The sequence below is a fragment of the Harpia harpyja genome, chromosome Z (genome assembly GCF_026419915.1).
Source record: "Harpia harpyja isolate bHarHar1 chromosome Z, bHarHar1 primary haplotype, whole genome shotgun sequence".
Lineage (NCBI taxonomy): Eukaryota > Metazoa > Chordata > Aves > Accipitriformes > Accipitridae > Harpia > Harpia harpyja.
This window is the reverse complement of record NC_068969.1, coordinates 40,582,607-40,609,737: the sequence shown is the minus strand read 5'-3', so window position 1 is coordinate 40,609,737 and position 27,131 is coordinate 40,582,607.

Here is a 27,131-nt window from a genome sequence, read left to right as displayed (position 1 = left end):
TTTCATGGCCATTTATAACCAAGTGACATAAATAAAGTGTCAATTACTGCGTTAGACCTCTAGCAGCTGATTAGTTAATATTTGAACATGTAGGATTTCATGCTGCAATGTTGCTTACTACAAACCATTTCGATAAGATATATTTTCTTGTTTTGAACATTGACTTCTTTTTCTTCAGATACTCCCCTGATCAAATGCTGTGTACAGACAATTACAGAAAAATATATGTAAGGGTATCTATCAGCAGTATGTCTACCAGTACCTGTCATCTATGGAATAGCTCACACACAGAGATGACTCTGAACGTAAATGATAATATTCCCCCCTCCTGCGTTGACATGAATATTATCAAACACAACCTTTCCTCAGGCAAGAACTTGGCATATCAAGGTTCTTTAATCCACTCTAAACAATGCATGAATTGGGATGTCAATTATTGCTAAATCAGTCTTGTAAAGTTTAGTCTGCACTTGAAAACCTCTCATCTTTTCTTTCAGGCAAAGATACACTAAATTGCTTGTAAGCCACTGAAGGCCTAAATTCATGTAGGCCATCACAAATGGTGTGGGCCAAAACTTCTCCTCTATGTTACAGGAAAAGTCATTAATTTTACATCCTTTCTGTTCTTACTTGACAAATTTATATTATGCTGTGCAAGAGATAATTTGTACCAAAGAAAAAAAATGAAATTCATTCTGCATTTCTCTTCCATTACTCTTCTAGTATGCCTTATTGTAAATATAGCTCTGAATTTCTTTATGTGCTCTGAACCCCACCACTTTAAGGTGTTACACTTGTAAGCCATTCTAGCAACTAATCAAAAGTAGCAGGATAGCCATTTTTCTGCTTTCTGTAGGCAAAACCACGATATCCTCATTAACCTCCAGAAAAAAGGTGACAGACTTTGGCCAGCTAAATATCACCAGGATAATTTGCTCCTGCAGTTAAATATGATTCCCAAAATACATTCAGAAAATACTGACAGGAAACTTTGAGCATAAACAATGTGCTATGAATTCAGAATGACTATTTATGCCTAGCTGTAAAGCCCTATATTATCTCAGATTTGCTGAGGAAGACAATGGCCAAACCACATTGTCTATTTGCACAAAATATATGTTAAAATTTAAACTCATCTCAGTATGTTATGCAGATAAAAGCCAGTGTTGGCAGAAACAGGAAAGCTTGTCTTTGACAGAATTATGAACAGCAAGTCTGCCTGGGTGTCTTCAGGACAGCACAGGAATTTAGTTGAAAGTGTTTTGTGCTTGGTGATCACATATTAGCAGTTCTGAATATTTCCTTCATGGAACCTAGTGGACTTATTCAGGGACCTGTACAGTTTTTTAGCCTCTATTGAACTAAATGCAAAAGGATTCAAAGGCTGTAGGCCAGGAACTCAGCTGTTGTAAACCAGTCTAGTTCCAGTAAAGGGAATGCAATTAACACTGGCTATGGATTTGCATCTGTGAGGGCTTCAAGGTAGGTCCAAACTAAATTAAGTTTGCCTGAGAACAAACTGCAGTAGAAAGCTCTAGACCTGCAGAACAGAGAGTCACTTTTCCCCTCATGTCTGTAAACAAGACAAAATGTGAATCATCCTAATAGAATTAGGAGTCTGCGCAAATCTTCTTGACCATTGTAGGATTTTTACTTTGGATCTACCCATTTGTAACTTTCTTCCATAGAAGTAGGTGTCCACACACATTGTTGGAAAATTAAAATGCAGTGGAGTTGATGCCAAGGTTGTTGACTAAAATGCAGTACCCGCTGTGGGGTGTGGTTTTGCTCCCTTGCAAAATGTCTATGAATGGGAACAAGATAAATGGTGGAATCTCCTTGTGATGTAAATGGTTTGTACTAAGCAGCAACTTCTCAGCTACTCAAAAGCTTCTGTTCTTGGAGTCCCACTGTTTGTAGTGAAGCACTTCTGATGAATAGTAGCAGGTAATATAGTACCCTGTGTTTGTAGACATAATTAATATCAAAGATTTGCTCCAAGTATTAATAGCAACTATGGCAACTTAAAATGAGATAGTTGTGGCTTGGGGTTTTGGTTTGGTTTGGTTTGGTTTTTTACATTGCTCTGTGATGCAAAATACAGTGAATATTGGGAGATTCCAGGAAAATATCTGCAGCTGATGGATGTATCTGTTCATTCCTGAGAAGTCTCTTGGGTTTGTTTAGCTGTTTGCATTTTTGTATTTAAAAAAAATAAGTAGGATCTAATTCACTTTAGATTCCTTGGTTATGCACAGAAGCCTGACTACACTTCACTGAACAGGACGTGTTATGGCCCACCTTTGTTTGCTAACTCAAAGTCTGCACTGGCACACACTTCACAAGATCGCAGAATGTTTGAAGTTGGAAGGGACCTCTGGAGGTCCTCTGGTCCAAACCCCTGCCCAAGCATGGCCACCTAAAGTCAGTTGCCCAGCACTTTGTCCAGATGGCTTTGGAATATCTCCAAGGTGGAAGAGTCCACAGCTTCTCTGGGCAACCTGTGCCATTACTCAGTCAACCTCACAGTGAAAAAGTGTTTCCTGATGTTCAGACAGAGCACATTTCAATTTGTGCCCATTGCCTCTTGTCTTGTCATTGGGTACCACTGAAAAAAAGCTGGCTTCATGATCTTCACACCCTTCCTTCAAGTATTTATATACATTGATGAGCTCTCCCTGAGCCTTCTCCTCTGCAGGCTGAACAGTCCCAGCTCTCTCAGCCTCTCATGATATGTGAGATGCTCTAGTCCCTGCATCATCTTTGCGGCCCTTTGCTGGGCTTCCTCCAGTATGTCCATGTCTCTCCTGTACTGAGGAGCCCAGTACCAGACACAGTAATTCAGATGAGGCCTCATCAGCGCTGAGAAAAGTGGAAGGATCACCTCCTTCAACCTGCTGGCAACAGTCCTCCTAATGTAGCTCAGGATACCATTTACCTTCTTTGCTGCAAGGGCACATTGCTGGCTCGTGTTCAACTTGGTGTCCACCAGCAGCCCCAGGTCCTTTTTTGCTAAACTTCTAGGTTTTCGATTTGTGCTGAAAACAGTGTTGATAATACAGGAATGTTTTAGTTATTGCTGAGCAGTGCTTATGCAGAGTCAAGGCCTTTTCTGCTTTTCACACCACTCCGTCAGTGAGTAGGCTGAGAGTGCACAAAAGTTGGGAAGGGACACAGCTAGGACAGCTGACCCCAACTGACCAAAGGGATATTCCAGACCATATGATGTCATGCTCAGCATATAAAGCTGAGGGAAGAAGAAGAAAGGGGGGGACGTTCGGAGTTACAGCACTTGTCTTCCCAAGTCACCGTTATGAGTGATGGAGCCCTGCTTTCCTGGAGATGGCTGAACACCTGCCTGCCGATGGGAAGTAGTGAATGAATTCATTGTTTTGTTCTGCTTGCATGCACAGCTTTGCTTTACCCATTAAACTGTCTTTATCTCAACCCAGGAGTTTTCTCACTTTTACTCTTCCGATTCTCTGCCCCATCCCATCAGGGGGAGTGAGTGAGCAGCTGTGTGGGGCTTAGTTGCCAGCTGGAGCTAAACCATGACATGTATCAACCACTCCTCCTAGTTCTATGTCATCTGCAAACTTGCTGAGGGTGCACTCTGCCTCATCACACAGACCATCAATTAGGATGTTGAATGGTATTGGAGACAGTACTGTTCCCTGGTGTACTCCACCACCGGCCTCCAACTAGACTTGGTATCACTGATCACAACTCTCTTGAGTTTGGCCATTCAGCCAGTTTTCAATTCACTTCACTGTCAGCTCATCTATCCCATACTTCATTAGCTTCTCTATGAGGATCTTACCAGAGACAATGTCAAAGGCCTTCTGGAAGTTCAGGTAGACAACTTCCACTGCCCTCCCCTCATCTACCAGGCCAGTAATTTCATTGTAGAAGATTATAGGTTTGGTCAATCAAGACTTCCCCTTCATGATTCCATGCTGAATACTTATGACTACCTTCTCGTCCATCATGTGCCTGGAAATTGTTTCCAGATTATTTACTCCATCACCTTCCCAGGCATTGAGGTGAGGCAGACTGACCTGCAGCTCACTGCACCCTTCTTGCCTTTTTTAAGATAGGAGCGACATTTACTTTCCTCTAGTTCTCAGGCACCTCTCCCAACTGCCATGATCATTCAAACATAATTGAAACTTTAAGCCGTGTGTTGGTGACAGTCATCAGAAACATTTTGATAACATCATTCTGATTTCCTTAGAAAATACTGGGGCAGCACAATTAGAGTGTTTCCCACACCACCTTCAAAAATATGCTCATGATTGTGGAATCTTGGTTGTGAAAGCAAACATTAAAAAAGCAGGGCTCTGCCCTGGTGTCACGTCTTCTGAGCTCCTCTGTGTAATCCCATGACATCATCCCCATTAGAGTCTCTTCACTACCTTGCACTACAGGGACAAAGATCAGAATTATCAGAGGGGAATGCCAAACTGACGGAAGAATGGCTAAGAACTGCCTTCCACCTTGGAAACAGTCCATCAACTTCCTGGGCATTACAGCCCTGGGTCTGTGCCGTACTGTGCACAGGTACTGAGGGAATGGTGAGTCAGGAACTCAGCACCATGTAGGAAAGTATCTCAGCAACCATTCCAGTGTTCAGTTCTCAATAATATCTTCCACCCATCCTTATGCTGCCCACTCCACCCACTTGGTGGTTCAGCCTCTCTGGAATTCTGCAGTCTGGATTAATCACAGATATAGTCTGCAGGAGCTTGCTACTTGAATATTGTGGCCTTCTTAGCAACCCAGAAAGCCCTAAACACAAATGCAGGCCGTGTATTACACAGTGGCACCTCCGAATGTACCACAGCCAAGGGAAAGTCTTGGTGATGTTAAATGGCTTGGGATCTGAGTCACGAACTCTAGATTTTTTTTGTCTATCCCTACACATTCATTACCAGTATATTTTGATGGAAATTAGATTATTCCATCTCACCCAAATAACGTCTTGGAGACCTATATTAACTTTAAACCTTCATTCACACTTTGCACAAATTCAAGGATTTCGTTCAAGTACATTTAATTCAACTCAGAATTTAATTAAAAGTTAATTTCTTTCTGTACTTTACCAACGCATTGTAATGGACCTATCATTCTGCACCCCTCCGAGCTTATCAAGCAGTTACAGTTTCTCTTTAATTTTTTTTGACCTTATTGCCCTTACATGATCAACTTCCGCTAGGTTACTGTGGTGTTACATCTGTTGAAGTCTGAAATTTATTAACTGCCAATTATTAGCATTTTCTCTAATAAGGTTAATGTTAATTAGCCCTAAAATCAGGAGTGAGTTACTGTAAATTATAAAGTCAGCATTAACATTGATTACCTTGCTAATTAGTCATGGCAAAAAGTCGGCCATTTGAGCAACAAATGACATTACTCTGTCATTACAAAGGGCCATCACAATTAGACATAACCCCTGTTTCAGTTTTCCTTCAGTAAGGACCAACAAACCAGATGGAATTCAGTAACTGATTAATTATTAAAATTTTTGCTGATTTCAACCAGAGCTCTAGCTAATGCACATTCTTTCCCTAGACACTCTTTAATCATAATTCTTCCTAAAATACCCACTCAACCAAACCAACTCTAATACACCAAGGAGGACTGTATATCCATTTCTACAAAGGCAAGAACATAAAAAAAAATACAGAGACAGACAGAAGCTGGAGGTGCCTTCACAAGACTCAGTTCCAAGAGTCTAAGGTTTGGCCCATTTTGGGACATCTACTTTAAAATCCAGAAATACTGAAGATATCAAACTAAATGTTTATTTTCATATCTGATGCTGACAAAAAGTCTATTCACTACTGACAGTACTTAACACTAGTTAACAAAAATTATTAAATTGTAGAATAATTAAGGTTGAAAAAGACCCTTAAGGTCATTAAGTCACACCGTAAACCTAACACTGCCAAGTCCACCACTAAACTATCCCTAACTGGCACATCTACATGTCTTTTAAATACCTCCAGGGATGATGAATCAACCACTTCCCTGGGCAGCCTGTTCCAATGCTTGATAACCCTTTTGGTGAAGAAATTTTTTCTAATATCCAATCCAACCCCCCCGGCACAATCTGAGACCATCATCTTGTCCTATCGCTTGTTACTTGGGAAAAGAGATTGACCCCCACCTCACTACAACCTCCTTTCAGGTAATTGTAGAGAGCGATAAAGTCTCCCCTTAGCCTCCTTTTCTCCAGACTAAACAACCCCAGATCCCTCAGCCGCTCCTCATAAGACTTGTGCTCAAGGCCCCTCACCAACTTGGTTGCTCTCCTCTGGACACGGTCTAGCAGCTCAATGTCTTTCCTGTAGCGAGGGGCCCAAAACTGAACACAGTACTCGAGGTGCGGCCTCACTAGTGCCGAGTACAGGGGGACGATCACTTCCTCCGTCCTGCTGGTCACACTATTTGTGATACAAGCCAGGATGCTATCGGCCTTCTTGGCCGCCTGGGCACACTGCTGGCTCATATGCAGCTGGTTGTCAACCAACACCCCCAGGTCCTTTTCTGCCAGGCAGCTTTCCAGCCACTTCCCCAAGCCTGTAGCGCTGCATGGGGTTGCTGTGACCGAAGTGCAAGACCCGGCACTTGGCCTTGTTGAACCTCATACAATTGGCCTCGGCCCATTGGTCCAGCCTGTCCAGATCCCTCTGTAGAGCCTTCCTACCTTCAAGTAGATCAACCCTCCTGCCCAGTTTGGTGCCATCTGCAAACTTACTGAGGGTTCACTCAATCCCCTCGTTGAGATCATTGATAAAGATACTAAATGGAACTGGCCCCAATAATAAGCCCTGGGGAACACCACTTGTGACTCGCCACCGACTGGATATAACTACATTCACCACAATTCTTTGGGCCCAGCCATCCAGCCAGTTTTTCACCCAGAGAAGAGTACGCCCATCCAGGCCATGAGCAGCCAGTTTCTCCAGGAAAATGCTGTGGGAAATGGTGTCAAAGGCTTTACTAAAGTCCAAGTAAACAACATCAACAGCCTTTCCCTCATCCACTAAGTGGGCCACCTTGTCATAGAATGAGATCAGGTTAGTCAAGCAGGACATGCCTTTCACCAATCCATGCTGACTGGGCCTGATCATCTGGTTGTCTTGTACATGCCCTGTGATAGCACTCAAGATGATCTGCTCCTCCATAACCTTCCCCAGCACTGAGGTCAGGCTGACAGGCCTGTAGCTTCCTGGATCCTCCTTCTGGCCCTTCTTGTAGATGGGTGTCACTTCTGCTAACTTCCAGTCAACTGGGACCTCCCCAGTTAGCCAGGACTGCTGATAAATGATGGAAAGTGGCTTGGTGAGCACCTCTGCCAGCTCCCTCAAGTACCCTTGGGTGGATCCCTTCTGGCCCCATAGACTTGTGTGTGTCTAAGTGGTGTAAGCAGGTCACTAACCATTTCCCTTGGATTACGGGGACTTCATTCTGTTCCCTGTCCCTGTTTTCCAGCTCAGGGGGCTGGGTACCTGGAGAACAACTGGTCTTACTTTAAAGACTGAGGCAAAGAAGGCATTAAGTACCTCAGCGTTTTCCTCGTCCTTTGTCACTATGTTTTCCCCCGCATCCAACAGAGGATGGAGATTCTCCTTAGCCCTCCTTTTGCTGTTAATGTATTTATAGAAACATTTTTTATTGTCTTTTATGGCAGTAACCAGATTAAGTTCTAGCTGGGCTTTGGTGCTTCTACTCTTCTCCCTGCATAGCCTCACATCATCTTTGTAGTCATCCTGAGTTGCCCACCCCTTCTTCCAAAGGTCATAAACTCTCTTTTTTTTCCTGAGTTCCAGTCAAAGCTCTCTGTTTAGCCAAGCCATTCTTCTTCCCTTTTGGCTCATCTTTTGGCACATAGGGATGGCCTGCTCCTGCACCTTTAGGATTTCCTTCTTGAAGAATGTCCAGCCTTCCTGGACTCCTCTGCCCTTTGGGACTGCCCCCCAAGGGGCTCTCTCAACCAGTCTCCTAAACAGGTCAAAGTCTGCCCTCCGGAAGTCCAAGGCAGCAGTTCTGTTGACCACCCCTCCTTACTTTCATGAGAATCGAAAACTTCATCACTTCATTATCGCTGTGCCAAAGGTGGCCTCCAACCACCACAACACCTACAAGTCCTCCTCTGTTCATAAACAACAGGTCCAGCAGGATGCCTTCCCTGGTTGGCTCACTCACCAACTGTGTCAGGAAGTTATCTTCCACACACTCCAGGAACCTCCCAAACTGTTTCCACTCCACTGTATTGTATTTCCAGTAGGCATCTGTTAAGTTGAAGTCCTCCATGAGAACAAGGACTAGGATCATGAGACCTCTCCCAGCTGCTTATAGAATATTTCATCTGCCTTTTCATCCTGGTTGGGTGGTCTATAACAGACTCCCACCATGATATCTGCCTTGTTGGCCTTTTCCCTGATTCTTGTCCATAAACACTAGATCTTTTTGTCACCATCATCAAGCTCTAGACAGTCAAAACACTCCTTAACATACAGGGCTACTCCACCGCCTCTCCTTCCTTGCCTATCCCTTCTGAAGTGCTTATAAGCCATCCATTGCACCACTTCAGTTATGTGAGTCATCCCACCATGTTTCCGTGATTGCAACCATACCCTAGTTTTCCAGCTGCACAATGGCCTCCAACTCCTTCTGTTTGTTGCCCATGCTGTGTACGTTGATGTAGATGCACTTCAGTTGGGTGATTGGTCCTGCCACCTTTCTGGGGGAAGAAGCCCTAACTCCTATATGACTGTTCTCAGGTGCTTCCATGGTTTCTAACACATCAACAACCCTTATGCCTTTGCTGCCATTTGGATCTCCATCCCCTACCCCCACTGAGACAGCTACGGCGCTGCACACATTAGTACAGGCACATTTCAACTGTGCTCCAGTGTACTCAGAGCATCATGGAGCAGACTGAAGTACTGCAGTAGCACATGGTCCCTTAAACATTGGTGTGCCATGCCATGGCTTATCTCTAGTGAGCCTGGTTTTATCCCTTTCCCCCTTCAAATCTAGTTTAGAGCTCTTTCAATGAACCCTGCTAATTTTTGCTCAAAGATCCTTTACTCCCTTTGAGAAAGGTGCACCTCATCTGTCACCATCAGGCCTGGTGTCACGTAGACCAACCCATGACCAAAAAACCCAAAATTCTGCTGGTGACACCAGCCTCAGAGCCAGCTATTGATCAGCTGGGTCTTCCTGTTTCTTCCAACATCATTCCCTGCAACTGGAAAGATAGAGGAGAACACTGTTGTGCTCCTGATCCCTTAACCAGTCATCCCAAGGCCCTGAAGTCTCTCTTGATTGCTCTGGAACTTCATATTGCAACTTCATTGCTGCCTATCTGAAAAATCAATCCAAAGGCCATACCAGGGTAGGAAGTCTTCTCGTCACATCTTTAACCTGGGCCCCAGAGAGGCAGCAGACTTCCCTAAGAAGTGGGTCCAGTCAGCATACTGGGTCTTCTGTTCCCTGCAGAAGAGAGTCTCATATGACAATGACCCATCTTTTTTTCTTTATGGAAGTTGTTTTAAGGCAGGCCGTAGGCCAACTTAACCTTGGTGACACCTCCAACCAAGATGAACCATCATCCTCGTGATTGTTCAGTTCCACTTGCAGAGCCTCATACCTATTATGCAAGGGCACCTGGGAAGGTGGGGTGGTCACAGAGGAGAGGCACCTGCTGTGCTGGGTAGGAACTTGTTGCCCTTGCCCCCTACCCCTTAAGTCACCACATTCTGCTGGGTGGAGAGAGGATAGGGAATCTTCCATATCATCTTTCCTGTCTACCTGATAGGTCTAGTCCCAGGGAAGGTAGGGTGCACTTCCAGTAGTCTGTCTCTCTCTCAGACTCTCTGATACTCCTCAACTTACTCACCTCCTCCTGGAGCTCTGCCACTAAGCTGAGGGGTTCGTCTACCTGGGTGCATCTCCCACAGGTATACTCACTGCTGCTGTCCAGTACTGGCATAAGAGTAGGGCATACCCTGCAGCGTGATACCTGGGGAGATGGAGATGAACTTTTGTAAAGTTTGTAAATAACGTCTGTGAAAATGGCAATGCATGGGTGTTTAATGAAAGAGAAATTAGTGGATTCGCTTAGTCATATGATATAGTCACCCACAGTGCTAAGTCTTCCACCCTTTCTAACCTATACCAATCCAAACATGTAAAATTGATTTTAAAAGAGCTCAGTACCCATCTTTTTACATATGAATTCCATATTACACACATTCATTGCCCTACAGAAATTTCTGAAGAGGGCTAAGCTTACCCTTAGCTCATATCAAGGCACACTCTCTCTGTAAAACTAAGCACACACAAATGGTGTTGCAAACTGGATGGAATTATAGGCATCAGACACATGCATATAGACCACCAATGGCTACAGTCTTTGAGGAGGCCATGCAGCTTGCATCAGACACACAATGGTAAAACAGGAGGCTTGACTCCTGAGGGACTCTGCAAACTCCTCTGGCCACACCCACCAACACTGCTGGGGAAAATACAGCCTTGGAAGAAGACGCAGACATGCAATGACTATCCAGCATCTTGGAGGCTGTTGCAAATTATATCCAATCCTAGTGCCATTAGCCTAGTGCCATTAGTCTAGTGCAATCCTGCAGTGCCCTGCACAGGGCAAGGACATTCATTAAAGCTTGTACAATGACACCTTTTAAACACCACCTATGATCCCATTGCATCCTAATGTCACAGCAATAACTCTAGAGCTTGTAAAACAGAACATGATACTTTTTGCTGCTTTTCTTATTCTCCATTGTCTGCATTCTACATGTTCCCATGCTTATAGATTAAGAAGTTGATACAGCTTTCTACTGCAAGCTAACAGATGTGGATGGGAAAGGTTAAAGAAATAAATACAAAGCAAACCAAAAGGAAAGCAATGCAACAAATAAATAGTTAAAGCAGAAAGGCATTACCTGAAATATACACACCCCCCCACACACAAACTAACAAAGGAATGAAAACTGTGAACCTGGACATGGTAAGAGACCAGAAATACTGAAAAAACAAAGGAAAAAGACAATTCAGCCCAATTCAAAGTATGTAGATGAAGCTATGGCCTAGAAATTTTTTCTTCGTTTTGTAGAGAATTACTTTGCTGATTATCAGAAAGTTCAGAGACTAAAGCTAGTTAAGACCATTTAAAAATAGACTAGGCTGTGTGCTGTGAAAAAAATATCCCACTGTAGATAGGCTGCTTGACATAACCCTGCATGTCCTCACAGCTCAGAACCTTATCATCAAAGCACAAGTTAGCCTGAGGGGCGAGAACTGAGCCTCATTAGAAACAAGCCTCCTCAGACCTATGAAAGATTACAAAAACATATGTATGTCTTTACATTACCTTTCATATTTAGAATACAGTTCGAGGGAAAGGCAGTAAAGGTGAGGAAGCACTGAATCACTGTTTTATGACAAGGTAGTAACTGCATTAAAGTAAACTGGCATCAAACCAGCATAAGAAAAGTGGAAATGCAAGCTATATTGTCTTCATAGTGCTCCCCAGGTTCTGCAAAAAATTGTTCATGCCTAAGATATCTTTTTTCCCTCTTCTTTCTTGCAGTTCTTTCCCTGGAATCCACTGAACTTTATGCTTATAATCAGCACATCATTTTTATGATTCAAAAATTTTTAAAGACAACAACTAAACAGTGGATGGTTTGAGCACTATGAATCAGTGATTTAATCTGGCCAGAACCATTTCATAGAATCATCATAGAATGGTTTGTGTGGGAAGGGACCCTAAAGATCATCTAGTTCCAAACCACCTGCCATGGACAGGGACACCTTCCACTAGATCAGGTTGCTCAAAGACCCATCCAACCCAGCCTTGAACACTTCCAGGGATGGGGCATCCACAACCTCTCTGGGCAACCTGTTCCAGTGCCTCACCACCCTCACAGTAAAGAACTTCTTCCTTACATCTAATCTAAATCTACCCTCTGTCAGTTTAAAGCCATTACCCCTTGTCCTATCACTACATGCCCTTGCAAAAAGTCCTGCTCTGGCTTTCCTGTAGGCCCCCTTTCAGGTACTGGACGGCTGCAATAAGGTCTCCGGGGAGCCTTCTCTTCTGCAGGCTGAACAACCACAACTCTCTCAGTCTGTCCTCATAGGGGAGGTGGTCCAACCCCCCCATTCATATTTGTGGCCCTCCTCTGGACCCACTTGAGCAGGTCCATGTCTTACATTGCGGGCCCCAGAGCTGAACACAGTACTCCAGGTGGGGCTTTCTGGGCTGTGAGCACACATTGCTGGCTTGTGTTCAGTTTTTCATACACCAGTACCCCCGAGTCCTTCTCCACAGGGCTGCTCTCAATCCACTTATCACCCAGCCTGTGTTTGTTGTGCTTGGGATTGCCCCGACCCAGGTGCAGGACTTTGCACTTGGCCTTGTTGAACTTCATGAGGTTCGCACAGGCCCACCTCTCAAGCCTGTCAAGGTCGCTCTGGATGGCATCCCTTCCCTCCATAGTGTTGACTGCACCATACAGCTTGGTGTCATCAGCAGACTTGCTGAGGGTGCACTTAAGTTGCTGACAAAGATGTTAAACAGCGCCAGACCCAATACCAATCCCTGAGGAACGCCACTCATCACTGCTTTCCACTCAGACATCCAGACATTGACCACAACGCTTTGAGTGCGACCATCCAGCCAATGCCTTATCCACAGAGTGGTCCATTCATCAAATCCATGTCTGTCTAATCTAGAGTCAAGGATGTCATATGGGACAGTGTCAAATGCTTTGCACAAGTCCAGGTAGATGACGTTAGCTGCTCTTCCCTTATCCACCAACGCTGTAACCCTGTCGTAGAAAGTCACCAAATTTGTCAGGCACAATTTGCCTTGAGTGAAGCCATGTTGGCTGTCACCAATCACCTCCTTATTTTCCGTGTTCCCTAGCATCATTTCCAGGGTGATCTGCTCCATGATCTTGCTGGGCACAGAGTTGAGACTGACTGGCCTATAGTTCCCCAGGTCCTCCTTTTTTCCCTTTTTAAAAATGGGTGTTATGTTTTCCCTTTTCCAGGAATGAATTCACTCTTCCATTGCTGACATGTTAAGTAAGAAACTTTTATCTTCCTGAATATTTGACACACATCAGCTTTCCCAGAAAACAAAACCTGGAAATTTCAGAAAATTATAATTCCACCCTGACATTCCCAAACATGAACTTTTCAATGAACTTGACTCATACTGCATCTTTCTTATGTCTAATAAAAGACTCAGAATAACTTTGTTTACTCTTCTGCCCAATTTTACTTCTTAATCTTACCACTGACAAGTTATACTGATAAAAGTTAACAAAGACAAAGCAATTAAGTATCTAAAAAACTACTGATACCATGTAAGTTAACTGAACAAGGTTGACCAACAAAGGATTTAAAGTTTAGTATCCTCTGCCCAGCACTATCATTACAAGTAGTCAGTATCTAAAGTGGAAACAACAATAGAAAGTTTGATTAACCAAATATAATATAGGTCACCCCCCCAAAAAATAAAATTTACAAAAAAACCCAAACAGGGAACTAATGATCCTGCTCAAATCCAGTAAGTCGGACTGAAAGCCCAAAGAAAAGTTTCCAGAGTGGCTAGTCTAATCATTCAGGAGAAGGCAAGACTTTTTCAAGATTTTACTGGTCAAATTTATCTTTATCATCTTCATTAAATTTGTGCTGAGTATGAATCCAGTTTATTTTTATCAGCTGTATAAAGTTTAGTAATGAGGCAACTTTGCTTACACATGTTGAGATGAAGATGTAATTTCTGCAAACACCTGTACAAATCACTTCGGCTGATGAGGGAAACAAATTGATACAGAATGTATAAATGCAAATACATTTTACAGATGAAGCAAATAACCTAAATTGTTACTTTCTTCAGCAATGACTAAACACTAAGCACAATGGACACACTGACTTCAAGCTGATGTTCCATATTGACTTACTGAGATATAATGACCCTGCAAAGTTAGAAGCAAAGCCCGCAATAGCAGGACAACTACTTTTCATCATTTAGCATAAAATATTAGGATTAATAGCTCAGAGCAAGGAGAGTTAATAAGAAAAACAGAAAACAGGGGAAAGGTCTAGCTCTTAAAAAACACAGTTTTGCTAAAAAAGCATGGTCTAACTGATAAAAAATACTAAATAAGCTGCAGCCTGTGTCTTTTCAGATGGCACCAGTGTTGTTTTTTGGTTTAGAGGTGGTTTTTTGGTTGGGGTTGGGTTTTGGGGGTTGGTTTTTTTTTTTAATTTCTGCTTATATGTGGGCAAGGAAGTAGTTAGCATGAAAAAGACAGGACAAAAAAAAGGAAGCTTAAAAATCTACTCCGGCTTCCTCAGGGAGAATATTTATGTTGCTGAACAAGTCATGTAACCTCTCTATATATCAGGTATACCCCCTGAAAAATGGCTATTAACAGAGAACTTCACAAAGAATTGTGGAGTCTCACTAACTGGTTAACCTCTTCGAGATATTTGGATGAAAGATGGTATTTGATTGCCAAGTGCATTAGAACTTCACACTGACTGCCTCTTATCAGGCAGCAGAAAACTAGAGCAAGCCAAGCCACAGAGATGGTTTAAATGCCCAAAATGGAGGAAAAAATGCTCCCACCTCTCATGTTTACTGGTTTCTGATTTTTTACAGAGGAATGAAAATATGTGCTACAGAGTTTAGCTGTGGGACCTGCAGTCTCAAGAAACATGATACTAAAAATTGTAAGAACAGGTTGTCGTGGTTTAACCCCAGCCAGCAACTAAGCACCACGCAGCTGCTCACTCACTCCCCCCACACCCAGTGGGATGGGAGAGAAAATCGGGAAAAGAAGTAAAACTCATGGGTTGAGATAAGAACAGTTTAATAGAACAGAAAAGAAGAAACTAATAATGATAATGATAACACTAATAAAATGACAACAGCAATAATAAAAGGATTGGAATGTACAAGTGATGCACAATGCAATTGCTCACCACCCGCCGATCGATGCCCAGCTAGTCCCCCAGCGGCGATTCCCTGCTCCCACTCCCCAGTTCCTATACTAGATGGGACGTCACATGGTATGGAATACCCTGTTGGCCACTTTGGGTCAGCTGCCCTGGCTGTGTCCTGTGCCAACTTCTTGTGCCCTTCCAGCTTTTCTCGCTGGCTGGGGATGAGAAGCTGAAAAATCCTTGACTTTAGTCTAAACGCTACTTAGCAACAACTGAAAACATCAGTGTTATCAACATTCTTCGCATACTGAACTCAAAACATAGCACTGTACCAGCTACTAGGAAGACAGTTAACTCTATCCCAGCTGAAACCAGGACACAGGTGCTCCCTGAGTTCTTTTTCTTAAGGTAGTAGCTTTATGTAGTTACCTTTAACCAACAGCTAGCATTTGCAGTATTACATTGAGTAGGCGGGGGGGAAGGGGTAACAATGCTTTTGTATTAAGTGTTCTGGTTTTAATCTATAACCTCCTCCACTTGCTTTCTCCCAACGACATAGATGGGGGGTACTGAGGGAATACTGAATATAATACTTTCATCATAAAGGTAATTGGATATTTCTGGCTCCTGTTACCCCTTCACAGTATTGAATATAGCACTTGAATTTCACATTTTGGATGGGTGCCCAGGAGTTTATGTAAAGTCTTTGCCTGAAATACTGAAAGACAACCTACATTTTTATTTCCTCATGCTTGTGCTGAGGATTAAACCATTCTTCCTTATATTGTAAATTTTTTGCACTTTTAAAAATTTCTTTCTGATTTCTGAATAGTAATGAGTTGAAGACTCAAAACTCCAGTTTCACAGTTAAATCAAAACTTTTGCTGGGAGACCCCCCCCCCCGAAAGAAAAACCCCAAAACAAAAAAACAAAAAACAACCAACCAAACCCCAAACCAACCAAAAAAAGAACTTTTTGGTTTTTATGTGAAAACAAATGTGGCCTTACTGGGTTCTGAATCAGAGTTCACAACTGAAATCTATCCACTTTACTCCTAAGATGTTGAAAACTGAGCTTCAAAAGTTCATACTACCAGGTATGTGTAAACAGTGAATTTAATAAACCAGCTAATAACAATAGCTTATGTTCATATAGTACTTCACATTGTGATGCACAAACATTAACTAATTAATTCCCTTAATACTCCTCTGAGGTAAATCCTATTAAACATAAATGTTAGAGATGTAATTACATGTTAACAGTTATTGGATTTCTAAGAGTTATCTTCAGCAATTAGTAGAAAATGTAGTTTATAAATGTCTATTCCATAATCTATGTTTTCAGTTAGCTAATATATTGCCATCAGCTGTTTAAATGCTAGGTGACTCACTGTCACCCAGACAGCCTGACTAGAATAGGAAACGAGACTTCTGATGAGCAAACTCCCTTTTATTTCAGTCCTAGTGTATTCTCTGTGTGACATGATCATTAGCAAAATTTATCAGCACTGTCCAATATCCTGGGGATTGACTTGGGACTGTCAAATCTCCATGCTTTTCCTTTGCTTGTCAGTATGCAATGGCTTGTAATGAACTTTGTGGCTGATGGCCATTTACAGTGCAAGCAAAGAAGCTACCTTATCCCTGAGAAATGTTAATTCATTTCTGTTATTTTTCTAGAAGCACTTTCTGTCCTAAACTGTGACTGCCTCAGCTAGCACAGTATGTAGACCAGCAAGGAAATACTCAACTCCCACCTGCCAGCTTATCCGATCTTCAAATCACATGAAAACCTTAAGCCAAAATTAAGCCAAAATGAAAGGATTCCTAAATATATAGTCTGTGAACTAGGCCTTTTAAGCTGAAACCATGGAAACTACTGGAAACTTCACCCTCAAGTATGACTGTTAAAAACAAGACCACAATTTTTTAGATAGACTTCCAAAAACTGACAGGAAAACATTCGAGCAGATGTCTTCCCTTCTTGTGGGAATTGCATCTCCATAAATCTTGAGGTAGCAGACTGTGAGAATCAGGGATGTTGAAAACATTGCTATGACCTTCCTCATCCCTGGAGTTGTATTGGACAAGTGAGGATGTACTAAGCAAAGCATATTGGAAAGCATCATATCCAAGAGGCAGGCAGTAAGACAGATATGCCTGACGGATGCCCATGACTCTTTCTGAAAAGATCCAGTGGTGAGGAATGATAAGGCAGAAAAAGCAACCTGACAAGCCGTGGCACAGTCCCTGTTCTTCTTTGGCCACAAATAAAGCAGATGATGCAGAGAGATCTTCCACAATATTTAGCAACAATGCACAAAAGACATATAACCAGATATAAACAACCTAATTTTGCTCGTTTTAACCACATGCTGTGTGGTACCTCCAAGCTCTACCAAGGGCTGGCAATCAGTCTAGTCCATCAAACTCAGGAGCAGGAACTCTTTCCACAGAGCCTGGAAGTGTGTATGAGTAGCAGATTAAGTTCATCTATTGTCCTTTTAATAATGTAATTAGAACAGAAATACAGGAAGGTCAGATAGTAGAAAAAGCTTCACAAAGCTTTCCTGCAATTTGTGGCCAATGTACAGACAATGGTTTAAATGGAAATGTCTCAGAATTGCCTGAAACAATGAAGACTTATATAACTCAGAAGTGTCAAAACCACTTATGATTAGGTGCATGCTACCTGTCCTTCAGCTTTTACCGATAGGTAGAAATGTGGTTAATGGTATGCAATGGGAGTAAAGGTACTCCACTATAAGCAGAATTCATCCCTTAGCTTACTATTTAAAGAGACAACATCTAGACAGGTGACTCTTTCCAGTACAATTTGCCAATAATTTGCCCTCAAGGTGACCAAGCATTGAGAGGCCTTTTCAGCTCTAAAGGACAGCAAAGGAGTCTGCAGGCTGGAACTATATTTGGAATGCTAGCTCTTCAGTGTGAAAATCCTTTGTAATCCTAGTGTAAAGAAGCAGACAGCGCTAGAGGACTGATGAGGTGATACACTGCAATAACCAGGAAAAAGCGCTGTCCTACAGAGCCAAAACAATGTTGCACGCTGCAGGGGCACTGGCAGCCCCAAGTTTTGGTCATGACTCCATTGTCCCAAGAGCTACATGGATACATAAAAAAAAAAAAAAAAAAAATAAAGGACAGCATCTGCCTCAGAGAGTTTACAACTTAATAACGAGGAAAACCCTGTCCTACAGCTGAGCAGGATGATACAAAACTGCAACCGTAAGCAGAGAGTTGAGTGTAGAAAGGTATAAATTTACATCATAAAATCTGCTCCAGTTGAGAAAATGATTACTTGCAGTCTTTCTAACACAGTACTACTTTAGTTACTCATTTTTCTTGCTTTATCCATTTATTTTTGTTAAATGGGAAATACAGCTGCTGGTCTATTAATTTCCAACTGTACTTTAGATGGCCCCTCAGCATTAGACACAAAGTTGGGCTGTTAACTAGAAAACAGAAGAATAAATACGTCTTATCATTCTATTATTCTAAGAACAGATCTTTCTGCCTTTATAAAAAAAAGGTAAGGATTTAGTACCTTGTGCAGGATGCCTGGAAGGTCACTACATTTAGATTATTGTGGAACAGATCACTCTTGCAGCTCAGATTTGTTGTTATCTTGACTGTCAAAACACCCAAATTCAGCAATAACAGAAATAGTAAAAGTGCAGATAAAGAATCAAAATATTGATATGAATATGCATGCCACTGAACTGGGCCAGAACATTGTTTCAGGAATAAACCTTTTTTTTTATTTTTAACTTCAAGCATTTTTGCATGTATGTTTGTTGGGGTCAAGATTTCGGGGATAAGACAAATGTGTTAGCCACTGGCAGAATGCCTAAATTCATGAGGAAGCTCATACAAAATACAGGTCTGTTTCCAGTTATCTCCCACGGTCCAAAAGGCTATCCATCCTGATCAGGCCTTCAGCAGAGCAACATAAAATTATCGTGTAGATTTGAAAGTACATTTAATTAAAGCTCCATGGTGATCTCTGATACCTAAAGGCAGTCTAGCACCACAAAACAAGCAACGTGAATCCAATTACAATAATTTGGTAACAACATATTTTTTCCTCTCTCTTTTCACTGAAACATGCACAGCTGAAGCTGTATTTTGTTTTGCTTGTGAAGTTGCAGTTTTGTCTTTGTATTACAATGACACAATATCTTTTGTTTGGGGACATGGGGGAAATCTGCACTTATAATGCTGCTTCGCTGTGATTAATGACAACATCTCTTTGAATGATCTACCTGTATCAAAGCTTCTGTGACTGACACAGAGCTGGGAAAAATAAATCATCCTTCCATGAAAGATGGGTGGAGAATTCTCCATTCTTTTTCAAGCAAAAAAAAATTTCTCTGAAGTTAATCTCTCTTAAAGCAGCAAGAAACTGACTGACTTCACTCTGACATTTCTTATCCTATACTGCAACTACTAAAGGACAAGGTTCTTCTTGCTTGAATGAAAATCACAACTCAGCAGAGAGTCAGCACATTCCCATGAATCACTCAAGCCCTGTGGTCTTAAATGGTGCCTGCAGCATAGCCCTAGCAATTGTTACTTGCATGGGGATGAACCTCCCACTGTCATACTCAGAGAAGGAAGTCATTGATAGAAACAGAGCCAGAATACCAAAACCGGTTTGAATTTAAAGTATGTCTGTCCAAACTGAAATGAATCAAGACACTTTAGAACAGGTTTATGTACAGGAGAAAACTCTGTTTAAAGTAGCAAGTACAGTAATGCATGCCATATATAATGTTACTTATCATATGCAGATATACTTAGGTCTGTATGCAAGCTGTTTACCTATTGAAGGGAACTTCCACCACACACACTTTTTTTATGTACATGGCCCACAATTTTCAAGACAGGAACAGCTTCAAAGAAAATCTAATATGATACAGAAGTTTGATTCAGAGCTTTACACAGTTAATTTTAATTTTGAATTGGTATGGAACTACAGAAAACTGAACCACTGGAAAACTTTTTTAGTTCATGTCCTGGTTTCAGCTAGGATGGAGTTAATTTTCTTTCCAGTAGCTGGTATAGTGCTGTGTTTTGGATTCACTATGAGAAGAATGTAGATAACACACTGATGTTTTCAGTTGTTGCTAAGTAGTGCTTAGATTAAGCCAAGGATTTTTCAGCTCTCACACCCAGCCAGGAAGAAGGCTGGAGGGCACAAGAAGTTGGGAGGGGACACAGCCAGGACAGCTGACCCAAACTGGCCAAAGGGGTATTCCATACCATGTGTCGTCATGCCCGGTGTATGAACTGGGGAGGAGGAGGCCCCAGGGGGACGGATCGCTGCTTGGGAACGGAGTGGGCATCAGTCAGCGATTGGTGAGCAATTGCATTGTGCATCACTTGTTTTGTATATTCCAACCCTTTTATTATTATTGTTGTCATTTTACTGTTATTTTCTTCCTTTTGGTTCTGCTAAACTGTTCTTACCTCGACCCAGGAGTTTTATTTTTTTTTTCCCCCGATTCCCTCCCCCATCCCACTCGGTGGGGGGGATTGATAGAGCGGCTGCATGGTGCTTAGTTGCTGGCTGGGGTTAAACCACCACAGTTCATTAGGCTGAATAGTTCATTAGATCTAAGCATCTATGTACGACCTTCCTGTAAGGAGTCTGTGTAGTCTGTGCACGAAGATCTCCAGCAATACAGATAACATATTCTCCCTAGTTTTTTTTATTTTAGCAAGGCTTTTGATACTGTCTCTCACAGTATCCTTCTGGACAAAATGTCCAGCACACAGCCGGACAAGTCCATAATACGTTGGGTGAGCAACTGGTTGACGAGTCGGGCTCAAAGAGTTATAGTAAATGGGGCTACATCAGGCTGGTGGCTAGTTATCAGTGGGGTTCCCCAGGGCTCAATTTTAGGGCCAGTGCTCTTCAGTGTTTTTCTAAACAATCTGGATACAGGAATCAAATGCACATTAAGTGAATTTGCTGATGATGCTAAATTAGGAGGAGCTGTGGACTCCTTTGAGGGTAGAGAGGCCTTACGGAGGGATCTGGATGGACTAGACAGCTCAGCAATCACCAACCATATGAAATTTAACAAGTCCAAGAGCCAGATTCTGCACCTGGGATGGAGTAACACCGAGCACAAGTATAAATTGGGAGAGGAGTGGCTGGAGAGCAGCCCTGCAGGAAGGGATCTGGGGGTGCTGGCTGACAGCAGGCTTGATATGAGTCAGCATTGTGCCCTGGCAGCTAAGTGGGCAAACCCCATCCTGAGGTGCATCAAACACAGCAGAACCAGCCTGTCAAAAGAGGGGATTATCCCGCTGTATTCAGCGTTGGTGCAGCATCACCTAATAAAAGCAGCTGAGGACTCTCGGTTTGTTTAGTTTGGATAAAAGGAGGCTGAGGGTCGACCTCATTGCTCTTTGCAGCTTCCTGAGGAGGGGAAGTGGAGAGGGAGGTGCTGAGTTCTTCTCCCTGGGATCCTGTGACAAGACACCTGGGAATGGGTCAAAGCTGCGTCAGGGGAGGTTCAGACTTGACGTTGGGAAGCATTTCTTTACTGAGAGGGCGGTCAAACACTGCGGCAGGCTTCATACAGAGATGGTCGATGCCCCCTGCCTGTCAGTGTTTAAAGAGGCATCTGGACAATGCCCTTAATAACATGCTTTAATTTTTGGTCAGCCCTGAAGTGGTCAGAGAGTTGGACTGGATGATCACTGTAGGTCCCTTCCAACTTTCCTTTCCTTTCCACTTTCCTCCTCTCCCCTCCCCTTTTTTACTCTTCTTTTTTCTGTCTTCTTTTTTCTTTCCTCTTTCTTCTCCTTTTCTTTTCTATTTTTTCTTTCCTTTTCCTTCTCTTTTCTCTCTTCTTTTTTCTTTTCTCCTTTCTTTTCTCTTTTTTCTTTCCTTTTCCTTCTCTTTTCTCTCTTCGTTTTTCTTTTCTCCTTTCTTTTCTCTTTTCTCTTTCCTTTTCCTTCTCTTTTCTCTCTTCGTTTTTCTTTTCTCCTTTCTTTTCTCTTTTCTTTTTCCTTTCTCCTTTCTTTTCTCTTTTCTTCTTCCTTTTTTCCTTTTCTTTTCTTTTGTCTTTTCTTTTGTCTTTTCTTTCCTTTCCTCTTTTCTTTTCCTTTTCTTCTCTTTCTGTTTTCTTTCCTTTTTTCTTTTCTCTTTTCTTTTCTTATTCTTCTCTTCTCTTTTCAGAAGACAAGAGGAAATGGGTACCAATTGCACTAGGAGAGGATTTATCTCGACATTAGAAAGAAATTTTTTACAGTGAGAACAATCATTCACTGGAACAACCTCCCCAAGGACATGGTAGAGTCCCTATCACTGGAGGTTTTCAAGACCCAATTGGACAGGGCACTAGATAACCTCCTCTACGCTCCCTTTCCCGCCAAAGGTTGGACCAGATGATCTTTGGAGGTCCCTTCCATCCTGGGCTGGTCCACAGTTTCATGACTCAGTGAGTCAGCCCCTCCTTGCAGGGCTGCTGTGGACCTTGCATGGGAGGAATCAGGTGAGCCTGGTGGGATGGCCAGTGGTGCTGGACTGTGGGGACAGCCTGTAGAACTTTGTCTTGCAGCCTCCAAGGGAGACATAAGGTCTCATTGCATCAACCTCCCGCCGGGGTGGCTGTGGGGCGGGTGATGGGGCTCGAGAAGCTGCCAGCCCCACAGCTCAAGCCTGGCCCTGGCCAGCAGAGAGCAGCGGGGAAACCACAGGGGCCAGGAAGGTGTCCTTCCCGAGGGACCTGGACATTCCTTCCTCCTCTTCCCTCCCTTCCCCTCCCCACCCCAGGACAGTAAGTGACCGTGGCCTCTCTCCCTTTTGCAGCACGTAACACCCTCCACTGCGGTGCCAGTGAGAGGGAGCAACCCCTCGTCCTCAGCACTCCCCAGCTCACCACAGCACGCAGAGAGCATGGCTGCCAAGAGCGAGTGGAGCTGCCCCATCTGCCGTGACGATCAAGATGACATGGCCTACATGTCACCCTGCCTCCACCAGTTTTGCTTAGGCTGTGCGCTGCGCTGGGCATGGCAGAAGCCAAACTGTCCCCTGTGCAGGTCAGGGACAACGGCCGTCTTGTTCTCGGTATGGTCAGATGACGATTATCTGGTGTTCGACGTCCCAAGCCCCACAGAGCCACTGGCTCAAGACGGCCAGGACGAGCAGGGGGCTGCGGGGGCCGGTGCCCTTGGCTCAGGCGGGCAGCTTCCCTCCTGCAGCCTGGGCGGACTTTTTCCAGAGCCACCCCGATAACATCAGGCCCCTGCTGCCCTGGCTGCGACAGGAGCTCGGGGTGCTCTTCCAGCACCAGTGGTGGGAGGTGGCTGCGGCGGAGGGCACCGTCGTGGCCCACCTGTGCCTGTACGGGCTGGATGAGGAGGAGTTGGTGCAGCAGCTGCAGAACTGCCTGCCAGGAAACGTGGCGACATTCATCCACCGGCTCATCGCCACCACCGTGCGGGTGTGCGCCATGGCCGTCTGCCGGCATCTGGCCCAGCAGGGCCCCCGCGCTGTCTGGGTGGGGGACAACAGGCCCGCAGCCAGCCCCACCACCGCCCAGAGGAGGACTCCCCCCCCCCCCGCGGCCTCCCCCAGCAGCCCGGCAGGCTGCGACAGGGAGGACCAACCCAGCACGTCGCAGGCTGCCCTCCGCCGGGGTCCCGGCCGCCCTCCATCTGCGCCGGTCCCTGCGGAGCAGGACCAGCCCCGGGAGGAGCCGGGGCGGGAGGCGGCGGCAGGTCCCTCTCCGCAGGGCTGCAGCCGCAGCCGCTCCGCTCCCGGCCGGGGCAGGGACCGCTCGTCCGGGGGGCCCCGGCGCCCCCCAGACGGGAGGGCCCCCGGCCCCCAGCACTCTCTCCGGCCCTGCAGGACGCGGCCACACCAGCCGCGTTAGGCAGGCGCCCCAGGGGCTACCGAAGCAGCGGCTGGTACCAGGAGGCTCTCCTTAGTCGCCTCAGTCTACTTACTGGAGAAAGAAAATAAAGGAATAAAGACCACAGGAGGAGTCTTGGTGTCACTAACGGTGCGGGTGGCCTTGCTGTCGCCACCCGGGCTGCCTTCAGTGCTGCGCCCGCCTGCCCCCTCCGGTGTCCATTGCAGCTGGGGGTCGGTGGGGCATCTGGAGGGAGCTGGGGTACAACCACGCAGCTCTTTGCTGGGGGCGGGGGTGGGATGCTAAAGCTGACGGCTCCTTCCGTGTAGCCCAGGTGCCGTTTCTTTGTTTCTCCCCCTGAGGGGGGGTTCTGCTCAGCTCCAGGGCTGCGTCCCAGCGGCTGGTCCCGGGGGAGGTGTTTGCAGGCAGGGGGTCTCCAGGGCCAGCCTGCGCCCCATTGCTCATCACCCCAGGCCTGCCTGGCCGCCTCCACTCCTCGCCCTCTGCCCCCACGTCTCAGGGCTCTGCTCCCCTGCCAGCCCACGCTGCTCAGTATGGCCTTGGTACATAGCACTGTGGCTTGGTGCCGCTCCACGTAAAACCAGGGCTGCGCCTGCCAGTGCTTTTGGCAGGTAATCCCAGCGAAAGCCCTGCTCCACGGCAGAACAAGGCTGAGCAGCCCCAGCTGGGAGGCCTTGCACACTCAGAGCAGAGCCAGTGCCCTGCTGCTAGCAGCAATGGTGCCCTGTACAGCTCGGTGATGCAGGGAGCTGCATGCTGCATGGGATGTGCTGCAAACACTAGAAAAGAGCAGCCTGTCAGAAGCATTATCGGTATTTCAGAGAGACATTTACACCGTGGGAAACTTCATGGGGTTGTTTTTCATAACATGTGTTATTAGGCAATTAGCATTAAAATGCAAAGGATTTTTTTCCGTGTCTAGGGCAGTGTGCTCAGCTTAGGAAATCAGAATTCTGCGACAGACAACCATGGCTTTCCAGTGCTGCTTTGGGTAAGCCAGCTCAACACTCCCACTGCACCCGCCTGCAAAGCGTGAATAAGCAAGCCAGTCCATGGCATCAGCTGCTATTAAGCAACCTACTTCTGCTGAAGGGAACCGGGCTGCGTTAATTGGCTCTGAGTAGAAATGAGACTCATTACACCTCTTGCAGGTTCACCTGGCATAATTTTGTAGGCTTAGGCAAGAAGACTTCCGCTGGCAGTGGTGCTAGATTTAGTGGACCACTGTTTTGGGTTTGTGTGGTGGGGTTTTGGTAGTGGGGGAAGGGCTGCAGGGGTGGCTCCTGTGAGAAGCTGCTAGAAGCTTCCCCGGCTCCAACCTGGACCTGCCGCTGGGCAAGGCTGACCCTGTCAGTGACAGTGGTAGCACCTCTGGGATAACAGATTTAAGAAGGGGAACCTGCAGTGAGTAGTGGGATTGGAATGTGAGAGGAACATCTATGCAGACAGCAAGGTCAGTGAGGAAGGAGGGGGAAGAGGTGTGCCTGAGGAGGTTGATGCCCCTGCAGCCTGTGGTGAGGCAGCAGGCTGTCCCCCCCCAGCCCATGGAGGGGAGCGGGGGAGCAGAGGCCCCTGAAGATGGCCGAGACTCCATGGGAAAGCCCGCACTGGAGCAGTGTGTGACTGAAGATCAGTCCACGGAAGGGACCCATGCCAGGGAAGTTCGTGAAGGACTGTCTCCCATGGGAGGGACCCCACGGTGGAGCAGGGGCCAAGCGAGGAGTCCTCCCCCCAAGGAGGAAGGAGCGGCAGAGACAAGGTGTGGTGAGCTGACCCCAACCCCATCCCCTGTTCCCCTACGCTGCTGGGGGGAGGAGGGAGAGAGAACCAGGAGTGGGGTTGAGCTGGGAAGGAGGGAGGGGTGGGGGGAAGGTGTTCTCAGGTTTGGGTTTACTTCCTAATATCCTTGCTTTGATTTGATTTGTAGTAATTTAAACTGATTTTGTTTCTTCCCCAAGGTGAGCCTGTCTTTTGCCTGTGACCATAAGTAGTGAGGGATCCCTCCCTGTCCTTGTCTCGATCCACAAGTGTTTCTTTATATTTTCTCCTCCTCCCACCGGGGTTGAGTGGGGGAGGAGTGAGCGAGTGCTTCATGGTGCTTTGTTACCAGCTGGGCTTAAACCATGACAGGTGCATACCTGTTGAACATCTCATTAGTTGGTAGATAGCGATCAGCAATGTCAGAGATGCTCAGTTCCTCCATTTCAACAAGTTTCAAGTCTAACTTTCCAGCAGCTGGGGCTGTCTGCAGTTCAATAGTTTTCACAGCCTTTGCCATGGAGTGACAGAGGACCTGGAAATGACCCGAGACTATCTAGGTAACCTGCTCACCTAGGTACATTTTCAGTGTTCTGCAAAAGAGGAACTAAATTAACTGAGGCAAGTCTTCTGGATGAGCAAAGGCCAACGGAAAGCAGACGAAATGTCCCCCTCCTTGGGATGCTGTTAAATGCTTGGGTCTAGGGAATCGTTTGCATGAGGTGTAGAGTGAACCAGTGCACAAATAAGTCTTCAACCCTGATGAATAATATGGCTGCCCGCTCACCAAAAAACATGTGAACCAGTATGTGTGGCAATATTACTATTTATCTTTGAAAACCTGTAGCCCTTAGAGATTAGGTATCCATTATGTTACGCACAGAACAAGCCTGAACTAAGTGACAAGCTGCTGTCCAAGGCATTGAGATGAAAATTAAGTGCATAGGGGCAAAGAGATGCAGATCTGTAAAATAACTTTTTTTAAGATCATTCACCTGGTGAGTGTAGTTGGGATAATAACAGTTTGATCCTTGGCTACCTACATGAACAAGATCACACAACTCCTTCAAACCACAGGGCTTTGTGCCTTGAAATTATATTAATTTCCTTTCCATTAGCTGAGGCAGAAAAATGTACGTACATACGTATGTATGTATGTATGTGCTTGCACACCTGTGCACTTTATTTGTTAATGGGGAGAGGGAGGGAGAGGGAGAGAGCATGAGTGAGCTGGCAGATGCCTGTTGTACTCTGGAAGAGCTGAGCAGAAAAGCAAAGGCAGATCCTGTGCATGTCCTGCATGCACATTTAGGTTTTTGGACATATGAGAAAGACCTGAAAGAAAGAATTTAAAAAAAACCACTGGATGGGCTGCTGTCCTGTAAGATTTATGAACAGTTAAATTTAGAAAAGTCATTTTGCTGTTGCTGGTGCATTGAAGGCTCTTGTGCATGTTCACATGGTTTGT